We start from the raw sequence: 14551 nt of genomic DNA on the forward strand, positions 1-14551 counted from the left end.
AGGGTCAGGCAAAGTCAGACAATTGACCAAAAAAGCACACACCCAACAGGCCTTTCCCTTCCGCACAGGGATAGAAGTTGGAGCACAAGAGCACAAGACGAGCAAGGCAGACTGCACACATTGAGCGACCTAACTCAGCACAGCAGTTCAAGAGTTGGAGAAAGACGGCGCAAACCAAGAGGGTGACAAGGGGAGAATCGTCCTTGCACTTTCTGACCAAGGTCTGTGAAACCTCTGCAGAAGGAATCGTAAGGCTGCAAACAATAGCCAGCGTGTGTTGCAGCACATGTCAACAGTATACGAGATCCTTCTGTGCTGATAACCAAGTTTTGGCCGGGGAGAGACGCTTGTCTCCGTGGTACCAACCTTGACTCCAGAGAGAAGAAAAGCCAAGCAGTTCATCACAGCCGGTGAGTCGAGGGGAGAGCCGATAAGAAACCAGGCTGTGTTGAAAGAAAGTAGCAAACGGCTAATTGAATTATGAAAGAATACAAAGAACTGTTGATACTATAAGGGGGAAAACCAGCAACAGAGGAGTTGGGAACCACGTGAGTGCTCACTCAGGAAACTCTGGGCAATGACCAGAGTTTTGAAACTACCATTACCAGAATGCCTTGAGAAAGGCACAAAGTGAGTCAAAGTGGTCATACAGGGTTACAGTAAAATACTCTGTACAGTCTAAAGTCTGATCAACAGAAGATTGTGAAGCTAAGGGAACCAAATCCTGCATCATGAGAACTGACTGACAAAGTTGGCAAGAGTGAACCCGAAGGAGGGATGCCGATAAACGGGGCGAAGCCTAAAGTTCTGATACACAGTGTGTTGACAGGAGTGAACCCGGCAGAAAGACATCCACAGTGAACTGTTTTAGACATTGAGGTTTGTGAATGATACAAAAGACATGGGGGGGTCATTACGAGTTTGGAGGTAGCCATGGTGCTATTACCACCATGGCTGCCTCCAAACCCGTGTCCGGGTAGTCAGAATGGGGACTTACCGGGTCATTCCAACCTTGGAGTACCCGGTAAGTCCCCATTCTGAATACCATTCCCCATTCCCATTCGAGCCCCCATAGGGCTCAATGGGAATGGGGGAAGGAGCTAATAACGGGCCCGTAATTTGCTCCATGGTCTCTTAGCGGCTCCCGCTAAGGGCGGCTGGTAAAACTAAGGGACCTCGGAATGGGGCAGTAGGGGGTTAATGGCACCGGCAACCTTACCGGTGCCGTTAACCCCCAACCGCCATACTCGTAATGACCCCCATGATGTTGAAAGCCGTAGTGAACAAAGGGAACCTGTTTTTTGAGAAGGGTCTGAGCCCGGAAGAGGGGGACGCAGGGGTGAAAAGGTATCACCCAATGTACATGCGAAAAGGAACTCTTTGTTTTTTGTAGAAAAGAGACTTAACCACCAAAGGCCTTGATTGCTGAGAGCGAAACTATTGTCTTGTGCTGGGAAATCTTGAGCGTGCTGTGCTCTCGAATCCTACCTTATCCCGGGCTGAAAACGTGGGGAAGGGAGACCCCAACTAGAGCATCCTGACTTATTATTTGTGAACACTTTCTTCTTTCTTAAGAACATTATCCCACACTTCTTTTTGTATTTAGCGTAATGATTGGCAATAGGTTTTTTAGTATAGGCCTTTAATTTTGACAAGACGCCAACACTTTGACTGCCTTATTATTGTTTGATGGTCGAAGCTTGCTCCCATCTTAGATTTAGGTTTAGATTAGGCGTTTTACCAACCTACCTATACAGTTTAATTAACACCCTTGAACTGTGATAACTTGTGCCTGTCTTTACTGTTGCCACCATGAGTTCCTTACAGTATTCCTCAACTTAAGCCTCTATGCGTGAGCAGATCGCTGCACTCCTCTTCAGCACATTAAGAACACAAGAGTTACTGGGGAAGGTGAACTGAAGTGGAGGGGTGACGTGCGACAGCGTTTGGGCTCCTATGAGACTTTGAGGTTGTTCTTTATAGAGATCAATGAGGGAGGAGGGGTGATTCATGTGGCACATTCCATGAGGGGTGGTTGTGGCGACAGAACAGCAGGGGGCATACACTATTGTTAATATGTCTTTAACCTTTGTGCCACTTCCTTTGGGGGTAGCGGGTAGATGTTAATGAGGTACCAGAGGCAAGTAGCTGTCTTTTAAACATCCATCTTGTATGTCTGACGACGCCCCGTGCCTTATTGAGTTGGTAGGGGGTTGTGTCACCAAGGGGGCCAAGTGTCACCACAAGTGACATGATGCTGGGATAGGGGAGGCACGGGCAGGATACCCTGTCTTCCTCCGCCATGTCAGGTGAAGAAAACAGGCACTTATCACAGTATAAGCATATATGCTTCCGAATGAGAAAACCCATCCTAAATTGACCCAGAGAAATGGGCATCCGGCTAGGTTAAGGAATCCCAGAGTCATTCAGCCAGTCCTCACGCAAGACCTCAACACTCATATTTGAGAAAAGATAAGTGCGTCACACCCTTCCCCCCGTGGCGCCTCTGGACCAGATGGTCTTATCCCCATTAGGGTGATGTCACGTTCTGCCTGAGCGTGTGGCTACACTCTAGTTGTTTTCCAACATGGCTGCCGCCAGCCAGGACATCTATCCTTAGCATTATCGGCGCAGCGCGTTGAAACCCTGCTGTATCCTCACTAGGGATACGATGCTTGTAGGGTATCCCCTGTGTTTACTCTCCACTATGGCTTTCAGCCTACGCAGGCCCTGCTTTCCTCTCTCTCTGGCCCCTCGTGTGGCATCTTGTTTTCTCAGTGGAGTCTCTCTCTCTCCCCTTGCTTTTTCCCTTGGATTTGCTGTGAGTGGTCTTGTTTTTCCCCTCCCGGATCCGACCCTCTCCTTGCTACCTTCCATTTACTGCTACTCCTATCTAGCATTGCAACCGTCCTCTTGGCTGTTTACGCTCACCCAGATCCTAATGAGGTCTCTGAGTCAAAACGAACTGCACAACATTTTCTGGCTGTATTCTTGTCAATTATGTCATTGGGTGCAAATACTCAGGGAACTGTCAAAGCGCTAGGCCGAACCTCTGAGGCACCTCTCATCATAACTTAAGATTGTTGATTCTGTGCCCACTCCACACCACAGCCCTACCTAGGGTTGAGGGGGGCGAGCAGGGAATCACGCCCTAAGGGGCAATTAAGTCAATAATAGGTCATATGGTGTCAATGGTATGGATACTTTGAACAAACTGGAGGTACTGAAGCTAGATTTAGAACTAAACCAGGAGAGTGACTTAAAATGTATATTACTAGGTGATTTCAATCTGCAATATGAACCTCGGGTGGAACTGGTAGAAGTGATGGCAGATGCCATTTGGGGTATTTCTGATATTACTGCCCCAGCAAATGGTCTAGGCTATAAATCTGTCTCTCAAACGGCACAGCTACTTCTTAGAATTGACTTGCGTGCCTGCAACAGTAGGGTTGCTCCCGATATACTGCCCTCTGAGACATTCAAAAATGGGGAAAAGAGTAGTCATATTGATTATGTTTTGGTTGACCTTGGCACTTGGGGTGCAGTTAAATCCTTTGAGATATTTGAGAGAATGGCTAGCGACCACTATCTCCTCATTTTGACCCGACAATATTTCATATTGACAGGGCAAACTCTAGTATTGCCCAGAAAGTTTAACATCAAATAGACAGACTGAAATGGAATGAGAATGTTCTTGCACCTAATTTAGCAGAGACATACCAAAGAGCGATGCCCTAACTCGTGAGCATATGCAACGCTACCCACGAGAGTGATATCGATATTATTGAATCCTTCTATAGGCTTGCATCCATTTTCTCCAACTATCTGATAAGGCCAGCAAGGAAAATAAGGAACTGTCAACTATGGAAAAAGGGCTGGTATGACTTGAGTGTAGAGTAGCAAAATCTAGACTCCTAGATATATTAACAAATAGAGACCCCAATATTAAGAAGGACTTATGTACCTCTAGGAAGGAAAGGGTTGTGCACTGCGTCATGACTTTGAACCACCGAGTTTACAGATGTGTACTCCATTTGGACTTCTCTGAAAAAATGTATACGTATCTTATTGATTACGGCAGCCATGCTGTTCGTTGGCGTTAAAATGGCACGCTTACAAAACCATTTTGTAGATTTCTTCATTCTATTTTTTAGGTCACAGTACATTTTGGACATGAGGTCTGCTAGGCAATTGACGACTGCCCAAGTCGAAAGGGATGACAATTTTCCTCTCAAATACGGGATACTCTGTGTTACCAATTTTAAGAAGCAGTTCAGAAACATACTTTATAATGAAGATTTAAAATGTGAATTTCTACTTTTCTAACATCTTCGGTTTGTGAGATATGGGTATCCTTCAAAAACAATTCACCCTCCTTCTCAACCTCCCTTAACTGGATTTGTTTCTCTATTTTTGAAGAAGAATCTAAATACCAATCTTCACATCTATAACATCTTCTTTTTTGAGATATAGGTATTCTCGTACAATAATGCACCCCCCCCCCCTTACCACTCCCTTCAGGACGAAATTTCCCAAAATCCTTCCTTAATGGGTGCCTACATCATGAAAACAATGTACCTTCCAGATTTTACGCTCCTAGGATAAACAGTTTGAACGGTTTGAGCTGGGCGTTAATGAGTCAGTCAAAAATCCCCCCCCCCATTTTCAACGCCTTAGGGGAAGAATTTGCCCAAATACTTCCTTAGTGAGTGCCTGTGTCATGATAATGTACCTTTCAAATTTCACATTCCTAGGTTAAACTGTTTCAGTCAGTCAGTCAGTCAGGACATCATCTTTTATATATGTAGATGTAATACAATCCTGCGGACTGGTCTGAAACCCTCCATCTGGAATTTAGAAGAAGTGGTTCCCATATTTGTGTGTTTGTAGCAAAATCTTTGGGAAAATCCTCCAAGCTAGGCTAAAAGAATGGGTGATGGAACAGGAGCCCCTAAGCCATCTCCAAGTGGGCTAAGTTAGGGACCAGAATACGATTGATCTGGTCCTAAGACTCAGATTAATCTTTGATAAGTACGTCGAGGTAGACAATGGCAGCCTGCATTTAGTATTTGTCGATTTGAAGGCTGCCTTCAACAGCATCTCTAGGGCAGCATTGTAGGAGGCACTTTTGGCAAAAGGGGTCCAGCGGGAAATGTTGAAAGCCATCATAAAGCTGTATGCAAACACCTCTGAAAGAATACATTGGGATCTCGGCGCTGACACCACCAACACTTTTGTGGTGAATAAGGGGGTAAATCAAGGGGGTAGACTCGCTCCCTTACTTTTTCATCTGTTTTTTTGACGGAGTACTGGAACATTTTCCAGTGGGAACATCTGACGCCCCCTTGTTAGCTGGTGAGAAGATCAGGATTCTGTTCTTCGCTGATGACACTGTTCTCATTTCCCGCACCCCAATGTGCCTATAGAAGCGACTTGGCAATTTTGAAAATTTCTGTGAGGCAAGAGGCCTGAAGGTGGACATCACCAAGACTAAGTAAACCAACCCAGGAATTTTATGAACAAGAACTTAAACTTTAGTTACATTCATGCAAGATGTTCAGGCCACATTGGTTATTGACACACTATCAATAGACTGTCTACATCTATATTAAGTATGTTTAACGTGACCACTCATAAGCAGGCAATACGTAAGCCTCCCGTGAATTTTGGAAACAGAATATTTTCAGATGACGGCAGCGCGCACATGGTTACCCGCGCCACATCACCTATATATGGCAATTTTCTGCCGCAGAGCGTGTTCCCTCATTCTTGAGCGAGCAGCGGAGAAGTACTGTAGAAATTGACCAGTAAGAGTTATTGGATAACGCTGAATTCTAAACCAGCTCTCTGCTTAGAAAAGATACTGAAACCATTTCTTTACTTATATTTGGTCTACTATAGCTTTGGAAGGATTACCAGATGTGTCCTCACATCACATCCCATATGGAATACTGAAACAGCAGCGGAGTACAAGTACTTCAACCCACTGGTAAGCATTTCCACAAATGTTCAGTTAGCCACATAATGAACAAATACAGGAATTTAGGACATTTTACAATTTTTTTCTTAGATTACAAAAGCACTGACCAACATCCACCGAACAGAATAATTGTTCATGAATCTTAAATAGAGCTGCTTACTTGGGATATTAAGGTAAGCCTGTGCACACTAGTAACCATTTAAATCCCTACTAGATACTTCTACTGTTTTTTTAGCACACCTGACTGGGGATTTATATTCCTATTTTGATTACCCACTCTTGATGAGGAGACTATACCTTACCACGTACAGGGATCTGCTCTGCTTCCCATAAATACTCCTTCACCAGGTAGGCAACAGGATAGACATTTAATAGTAAATAGATCCATAAAATGAACTCAAGCACTTATATACATTATATTGGCTGGTCCTTATCTACAGTGAGACAAGGAAACAAATCGGAAATCAAATACCAGTATTTTAACATTGCCATCACCTAGGGTGATTTCCAGCTAGATACTAGACTCATTTGGTGAATACTTATTCACAACCAATACTTAGAATACAACTGATCAGAATTCTACGTCAAGACCGGAGGATCACATTATGCTTCTCTTTCTTTAATAAAACAAGTAAAGAAAGCTCAGCAGCAAGATATTTTGTGCACCTGTGTGCAATATAGATCATATACATAACGAAAAAGGTGCACTAAATATAACAAAATGTAACAACATAGTAAATACATCATAATATGTCCATAAGTCTCTGAGGAAAAATAAGAAAACTCAATTTCCCAGAAGGCTTCCCTAAAGTTCATCTAGAGGCCACTAACATGTGACCTTAGTCCTCCAATAGGTATCTGTATCCCTTCATAAACAGTCGGGAACATGATGTAACTTCCTCTTTCTTTGCTGCTCACAGCAAGAGATCAGTATTGAACATGAATGTACTTTTTATGAAGCATTTATAAGCTTGATTTATAACGTTGCTGATAGTTTACTTATATTGTAAATGACATATTTTGAATGCCGTATTCATATTAAGAGCGGGCCTCTTATTTATGTCGTTTAACTAGGCTCCATAGCTTCGTATTTTCGTTATTTTCCTCAGACGGCAGCTACTTCCTGCTGGCGTCGGAGGCACTGCTGCACACAGAGCTCTTGATCAAGCAGCCTCAGCTGCTGAAACAGGCCCGCGCAAGCGGACCCCTTGGTGAGCCCACGCTCGCTTTCCCCGCCCTTCAGTGATTTCCTCAGGCGCGGGGAAGCCGGCGCGGCCTTCCCGGAGCATGCAACACCGCCAGCGGGCCACCAGGGGAGCTCCTGCTCTCTCTGGTCCTTTACTGTGGATTCTGGCGCTCGAGTGCACATGACTGTTACAATTATAACAGTCTTTGCGAACGCGAGCGCCGGAATCCTTCTTCTTCTGCTCCTGATTATTTAATTTGCCAATTTACATTAAAAAAATGTTTTTAAAAAAAAGGAAAAGGAGGAAATATCCTAATTCCGCTGACAACTTACTTTAAGGACTGGGATCCCTTACAGCTGAACTATCCTCACACTGGGCTAGAGAAAAGGTGTCCAGAAGCCCAGAAAAAGAAAAGAAAAACAAAGTGTGTAAGGTGCTCTAAATTAATAATGGCAGCGCAGTATTCTCCTCAGTCAGATCAGGCTTGGTCTGAAAGCGAGGAACATAACTGCTATATTGATGAGGTGGCAATGGCGAATAGCCTGCAAAAGGTGCTGGGATCTTCAGTTGAGACCGGCATTAAGAAAGCAGTGACTGACATGCTCCTTCCTAGTAAACACCGCTTGGATACTATGGAGGAGCACCTACGAGAAACCTCTCCACCTGGGAGGAAAAAGACGCAAAAAAGGAAGCACCTTACTGAAGGGGGGAAGTATTCCGGCTCGCAAGAGCAGAAGCTCTCTGACCCAGCCCCCCCCCGCACCATGCTCCGAGCCAGCCAGAACCTGCCACTGCTGCTGTATCGGAGGCCTTCTCCGGGCTAAAGAAAGACTTTATGAATAGGAAGGTAACCCCTTCCCTTGATGGACCCTTTAACCCTGAAGAGGATAACAGGGGTGATAGACCCTCAAGCCCTGAGGGAGATAGACGGGGCACGGAAGATGATCAAAGTAGAGGCGTGTACCATGCTGATTACTCCCACACCTCCTCTGAAGAGGACTCTCAAATTGTGAGTTTGAAGCCCTCAAGCTCGGGGATTGTGGCAGCCCCCATCCCCAGGGACAAAACCGGAACAAATCTCCTTCAAATGGGATGTTCACACCGGAGGACCTAATACATCCCAGATCCACTGACTGGCAACCATCTTCCAGAATAGCTAATTACATTTATTCCAGACTGCACAAACCCCTTGACAAGGAAGTCAGAGCCAGACTCCGGGCCGTATGCCCCCGCCCAGATATTACAGACAAAGTAGCTCTAACTCCAGAGCTAGACTCTAAAATGATTATCTTTTTGGGCAAAAATGTGAAGGACCCTAGGAAAGGCATAGACTGTGCCTAGAAGTCCTGTCAGGACAAGGTCCTTGACGTTGCAGGTCCACTAGCCAAGATCTTGGACCTAGCGGAAGCAGCCAGCGACACATCTGAGCCCAATGACCCGGTGATTCTCTCAGAATGGGTTCAGCAGGTCATTTGCCTACTGGGAAATGCTAGTTGTGCCATATCAACTGAACGTCGCAATGGCATACTATTTAAGATCGACGCCAAGCTGAGCGAATTAGCGGACACAGAGTCTGGTCCTACAGCTCAAGGCCTGCTTTTTGGAGATCCTTTCATGAAGGAAAGGTCTAAATTCGTTGGTACCTTCACCGCATTGGACAAGGCCCAGGCCTCAATAAAGAGAGTTTTCGCACCAATGTTTTCTCCAGGGCCGGACGAGGTAGAGGTCGCTCCTCCGGCTGATATTTCTTCAATAAAAGACCTCAGCACTCCAGAGACCAGCATAACACCGGGCAAGAGCGCACCGACACATTCTTCCCTTCAAGAGGACGTGGAAGAGGGCGTGCCTGGAGACGAGTGGCTAGACATCCAGCCCAAAAACAATCCTCAGGTCAGTGCACCTATAACAGCACCTGCGCCACAGATGCCTATAGGAGGGAGGCTAGTTATGTTTGCAAGAGCTTGGGATACCTTATCGGGAGATGCTTGGGTCAGGGACACAGCTTGCGGTCTGCGTCTACAGTTTTTTGCCCAGCCCATACAAGTATGTCGCCCTACCCCTAAAGTGATGTCCCAAACAGACCAAATAGCGCTAGACAGCGAAATACGCAGCCTGCATCAGAAACACGCAATTCGCCCCTGCTCAAATCAAGGACGTTTCTTCAGCCCCATATTTCTAGTGTGCAGAAAACAAAACGTGCGCCCAGTGATAAACTTAAAAGCTCTCAACAAATTCATTATTTACCGCCAGTTCAAGATGGAAGGTATACACATGCTCAGGGACCTCCTGAGGCCAAACGATTGGCTCATGCGCCTAGACCTGAAGAATGCTTACCTCGCAGTGCCCATTCATCAGGCACATGTAGGTTACCTAAGATTCTCATGGAGAAATCAAGACTGGGAGTTCACGAGTCTACCTTTTAGACTCTCCTCAGCACCTTGGGCATTTACCAAACTTCTGCGCCCAGTAGTGGCCCATCTAAGAGAACAAGGTGTCCGACTTATAATTTATTTGGACGACATCATCTTTATGGCCCAATCACAAGAACTGGTTCAGAGGCAGACCAGACTAGCCATAGATTTACTACAGTCTCGGCTTCCTCATAAACTGGGAAAAGTCTATCCTCCATCCATCCAGAAGTTTGGAATTTAGACACTCAGAATTCTCAGCTTCGCCTTCCAACAGCCAAGATTCACTCCACCAAACGGGAGATACGCAGACTTCTACAGAAGAGTCTTTTCTCGCTTCGAGAGCTAGCAAGAGTAATAGGCTTGCTATCCTCCTCCATCCAGGCAATATTTCCCGGCCCCCTTCACTACAGGGAATTACAGAGATTGAAGGGTCAACACTTAAGACACAACCTCTCTTACTCTCAACGCCTGACACTGTCGCCTCAAGCGAGAACGGAGCTCAACTGGTGCTCACCCACATGGAGGTCTGGAACGGCAGAGCGATCATTGGATCCGCCCCATATATCATCATCGAATCAGATGCCAGTCGCTCCGTTTGGGGAGCGAGATGCGGCTCCGTTGCCGCGGGAGGAACTTGGTCATCTCAGGAGTTGGATCTACATATCAACTGCCTGGAGCTCTTTGCAGTGCGCTCTTTTGCCGGAGACAGAGCGAGTTGTTGTATCTTGCTGAAAATTGGCATTTCAGCAGTAAGGCACATCAATCATCTTGGTGGCACCAAAGCAAAGCCTCTAGCCGCATTAGCCAGGGATTTTTGGCATTTCTGTCTGGAGCATCGAATTTCAGTCAAAGCGGAATATCTCCCTGGTCTTACAAACATAGTAGCAGATTGGTATTCCCGACATTACACAGATTACAGCGACTGGAGGCTCAACAGAGAAGTCTTTCTCCACCTCCAAAGTGTCTGGGGTCCCATGTCCATAGACCTCTTTTCACCCAGACTCAACACCCAACTATCAATGTTTTACAGCTGGAGGCTGGATCCGGCAGCAGCCGCGACGGACGCATTTCTGCAACAATGGACACAAGGACTCCATTATGCCTTTCCTCCATTCACCATGATAGCGAGGACCCTGGCGAAGGTCCATCAGGAGCATTCGGATCTAGTCCTCATATCGCCGGTCTGGACCTCTCAGACCTGGTATCCAGTTCTTCTGGAACTTTCCTCGGATTCTCCAATCCTACTACCTCAGTTTCCGGATCTCCTACTAGATCCATCAGGACAGCGTCATCCCCTTCTTCTCAGTGGGTCGCTGATCCTAGCAGCCTGGAGGATTTCAGGTCAAGATGTAGCATCCCCAGTATGTCACGCATTGCGGTCAGCCTCATCGAGGAGAGCTGGGTTCCTGCAACCCTTAAGAGGTATTCCAACTCTTGGAGCACCTGGAGGAACTGGTGCAGAAGGAAAAGGCTACATCCAGTTTCAGCACCTGTAGAGGATATCCTGAATTTCCTAGCTTCCTTAGTTGAAAGAGGTCTCGCCTACAGAACAGTGAACGCCTATCGTTCAACCATCTCTGCTGGACATGAGCTCGTACAGGGGGCCCCAGCAGGAGAACACCACCTTGTTTACAGATTACTCAAGGGTATTAGGCTTACAGTCCGACCTCCGTCCCGCAATGACAAGCTTTGGGACATTAATAAAGTATTGAATCTCTTTCTCTCATGGCCATATAACGAGGAGCTATTCTGTACGGCCCTATCCAGCAAACCTACTACCCTTCTTTGCCTGGTCTCTTGCAGGAGAGTCTCTGACGTCAGAGCTCTTGATGTAGCAGTAAGAACATTCTCTTCTGATGGCATCGTATTTCATGTACACAGGAGGACGAAACGCAACTCCAGAGCGATTTCTTACCCCGCATTTAAAGACCAGCCAAAGCTTTGTTTGGCTAAATGTTTGAAGGTTTACGAAGAAAAGACAGCCCCTCTTAGGAACTCTCCTAACGGGCAGCTATTAATAGCTCTACGTAAACCACAGAAAGCAGTTTCCGCTCCAACCTTAGCACGCTGGGTGCGTTGGACTCTAACTCAAGCAGGGATAGATACCCAACACTTCTGAGCCCACTCGGTTAGAGGAGCCATGGCTTCCAAAGCCTTTCAAGCTAGAGTTCGCCTGGAAGACATCATGAGAATGGCAGACTGGGCAAGCGAATCATTATTTAAGCAATTCTACCTGAAACCGGTATATCAGCCGGCAACTATCATGGTAAGTAAGTTTTAAACAAGCATAATGTGAGCCTCCGGTCTTGACATAGAATAAAGATTTTCCATAATAACTTACTAGAAAGTCTTAATTCTATTAAAGACACAGAGGCGAGCATTATCCCACCCGGCGAGAAAATCACAGCATGTATCACGTTTGAGAGTTACTAAATGCATGGCTATGTATTTCGATAAGTTGGAATATTATATGTATGTTATCAAAATAACAATTACATTTCTGTCCCACCCCACTAAGGGAACTAGGTTTGTAATATACATGAAGGGTAATATCCCACTAAGGGAGCTAAGGTTGTAATATACATGAAGTAATTTTACTCTTTTATCCCTCTCTAGACAGCGCCTGCAGACAAGTCCGTCTGATCGGCAGCTCGAAACAGTTTCCTCTACCAGTTGACTACAGTTTCTATTCTACTATGGACAGCCAAGTTCACAGCCTCGAAAGAGGAAGTTACATCATGTTCAGGACTGTTTATGAAGGGATGCAGATACCTATTGGAGGACTAAGGTCACATGTTAGTGGCCTCTATATGAACTTTAGGGAAGCCTTCTGGGAAATGGAGTTTTCTTATTTTTCCTCAGAGACGTCATTAACGGGCCCGTTGTTAGCATCCTCCCCATTCCTGTTGAGCCCTATGGGGGCTCAAATGGGAATGGGGATGTACCTGGTCCGGGTCCCGCGAAAGGGAATTACTGGGCCCTCCAAGGTCGGAATGGCCCAGTAAGTCCCCTTTTGCGGGACCCGGAGCCGAGTTTGGAGGTACCTATGCCGCTAAAAACGGCATGGCTACCTCCAAACTCGTAATGAGGCCCTATCTATCTAAACGCATTAAGCTCATTTTTAGCTTTTGAAATCAATTTTTTTTAACTTGATTTTTATGCAAAATAAATTGTTTATTTACATTGCAAGAGAAGATTTATGTGATACACAGTCAAGATTAGAACTGGTTAAACATATTAAGTATTGACTGCCCTTGCTGTCAGTTTATGAGGTGTGCAGGGGACGGGAGTGTCCATCAATTAGTGACACTTATTTCTCTGTGATTATTTATTAACGGCTTCTAGTCCCAGATTCGTACTTTCCTCACCTGCACCTGTGAAACTCTTTCAAATATTTGTACAGCCCCTTGAGATCCATCTTGAAATAAGGTGTGTGTTTCTTATATACATCTTATGCATGATAAAAGGGTTTTAACCATGATTTCTAACACCACCACCTTCACCAGGTAGGCAACAGGATAGACATTTACAAATGGTCCCCATTTATTGATTTTGTTAAAGACCAATAATGTATATATCATAGAACTCAACTCCTTACACACACTTCATTGTTCTAGTGGAAATGCCCCATAGCTAGCTGAACAGGGTGCATTGATGCAAGAGGACAAGTCTTCTCTCACCCACAGAGGTACCTTAAGGAGCAGAAGTCCTAAATCTGCTCCCTCAGGTCGTTCCCAGACTTATTTTACTTATTAGTATCGACAATGTTTTGTTGATTTGTGTTATGCAATGTACAGAATTCGCACAATGTAATAAAATTGCTGACATTTTTATGCTGCCCGTTTGCGTTTCATTTTTTGGTGTAAGCTTCTGTCGATCTCTGTGATAAATCCTGTTTTGTGATCAATCCTAATAAAAAGATGTTGAAAAAAATCTCTTTAGAAGAAGTCCTCATTTTGACAATAAATCAGGAAAAACTTAGTGTTCCAGGTGGTGTGGAGCGGTCATAGTGCTTCACTTGGACTGTGGAACAGGCCTGAAAAGGCCTAAACAAGCTTTGTGTCAGCGAGCGACACTCGGGAGAGAGTGAAGCAAGAGCAATGTGGTCCCCACAACGAGAAAGGAAAAAGGATCAAAAATCATGCCAGTAACATCTAAACTGCAAATGTGGTAAGGCAGAATAATAATTTTGCGGTTTTTAAGTGAAATCGAAACTGATCTTATTGTTAAAGTTTCAACAAGAATATAGTAGTAATCTTTTTTTTTTAAAAAACAGGTTCAGGCAAGCAACTGATGCAGCATGAGTGTTCAATAGCTCATAGGGGGTGACTACACAGGAGGCAGAGCCAAACATAGAGGAGGCAATAAGCTTAACGTGGGCGTGACCCTGGTAGGCCTCTGAAAACGGAGCCAGGGCCAGCAGCTGGAATAGACTGGCAGGGGTAAAGCAATAGGCTGCAGGAAGGGAAACAAGAGAAGGCAGCCAATGGTGGGCTGCCCCGTTCCACTTATAAAAAAAGGGGTCATCCCCTTACAGTACCCTCTTTTTCTGTTTCTTCATCCCCGCCAAGAAGCATAGCAGGTAGCGTCCTCCTCCCTCCCATCCGACAATAAAAGAGTTTTATGGACAATTGCAAGGATCACCGTCATGTTGATGCAACTGCCATAATTGCAGGAGCAGTATGCAAGCAGTATGCAAGTGACCAGTTGGACTGAAAAGATGATAAAATGGGCTTGATAAACATCAGGAGGGGGTTGACAGTCCTGTGTGGAGCCTCCATCGGAGGCCCTGTGGTCAGGGGGCTTTAATAAAGGAGTGGTGCTCCTCCAACCCAGGATCTCCTGCGAGGGTAGGCAGGCCGATGAGACTTTCGGTTGGTGGAGCTTTGGCCTAAATTAATTATGGAGATGATTCGAGGGTGCAGGGGGAGTTAGGACATTTTGATTTAGTTGGCTAGTCGCTGCATAATGGA

General features: G+C 45.5%; 1 protein-coding gene across 1 annotated transcript in view; it reads right to left on the reverse strand.

The window, feature by feature from the left end:
* Positions 1-14551, reverse strand: part of NAXE (NAD(P)HX epimerase) — a 312071-nt gene that overhangs the window by 269955 nt on the left and 27565 nt on the right. The window lies entirely within an intron of this gene.

This window comes from Ambystoma mexicanum, chromosome 1p (genome assembly GCF_040938575.1).
Source record: "Ambystoma mexicanum isolate Mex_15411 chromosome 1p, UKY_AmexF1_1, whole genome shotgun sequence".
In the NCBI taxonomy this organism is placed as follows: Eukaryota; Metazoa; Chordata; class Amphibia; order Caudata; family Ambystomatidae; genus Ambystoma; species Ambystoma mexicanum.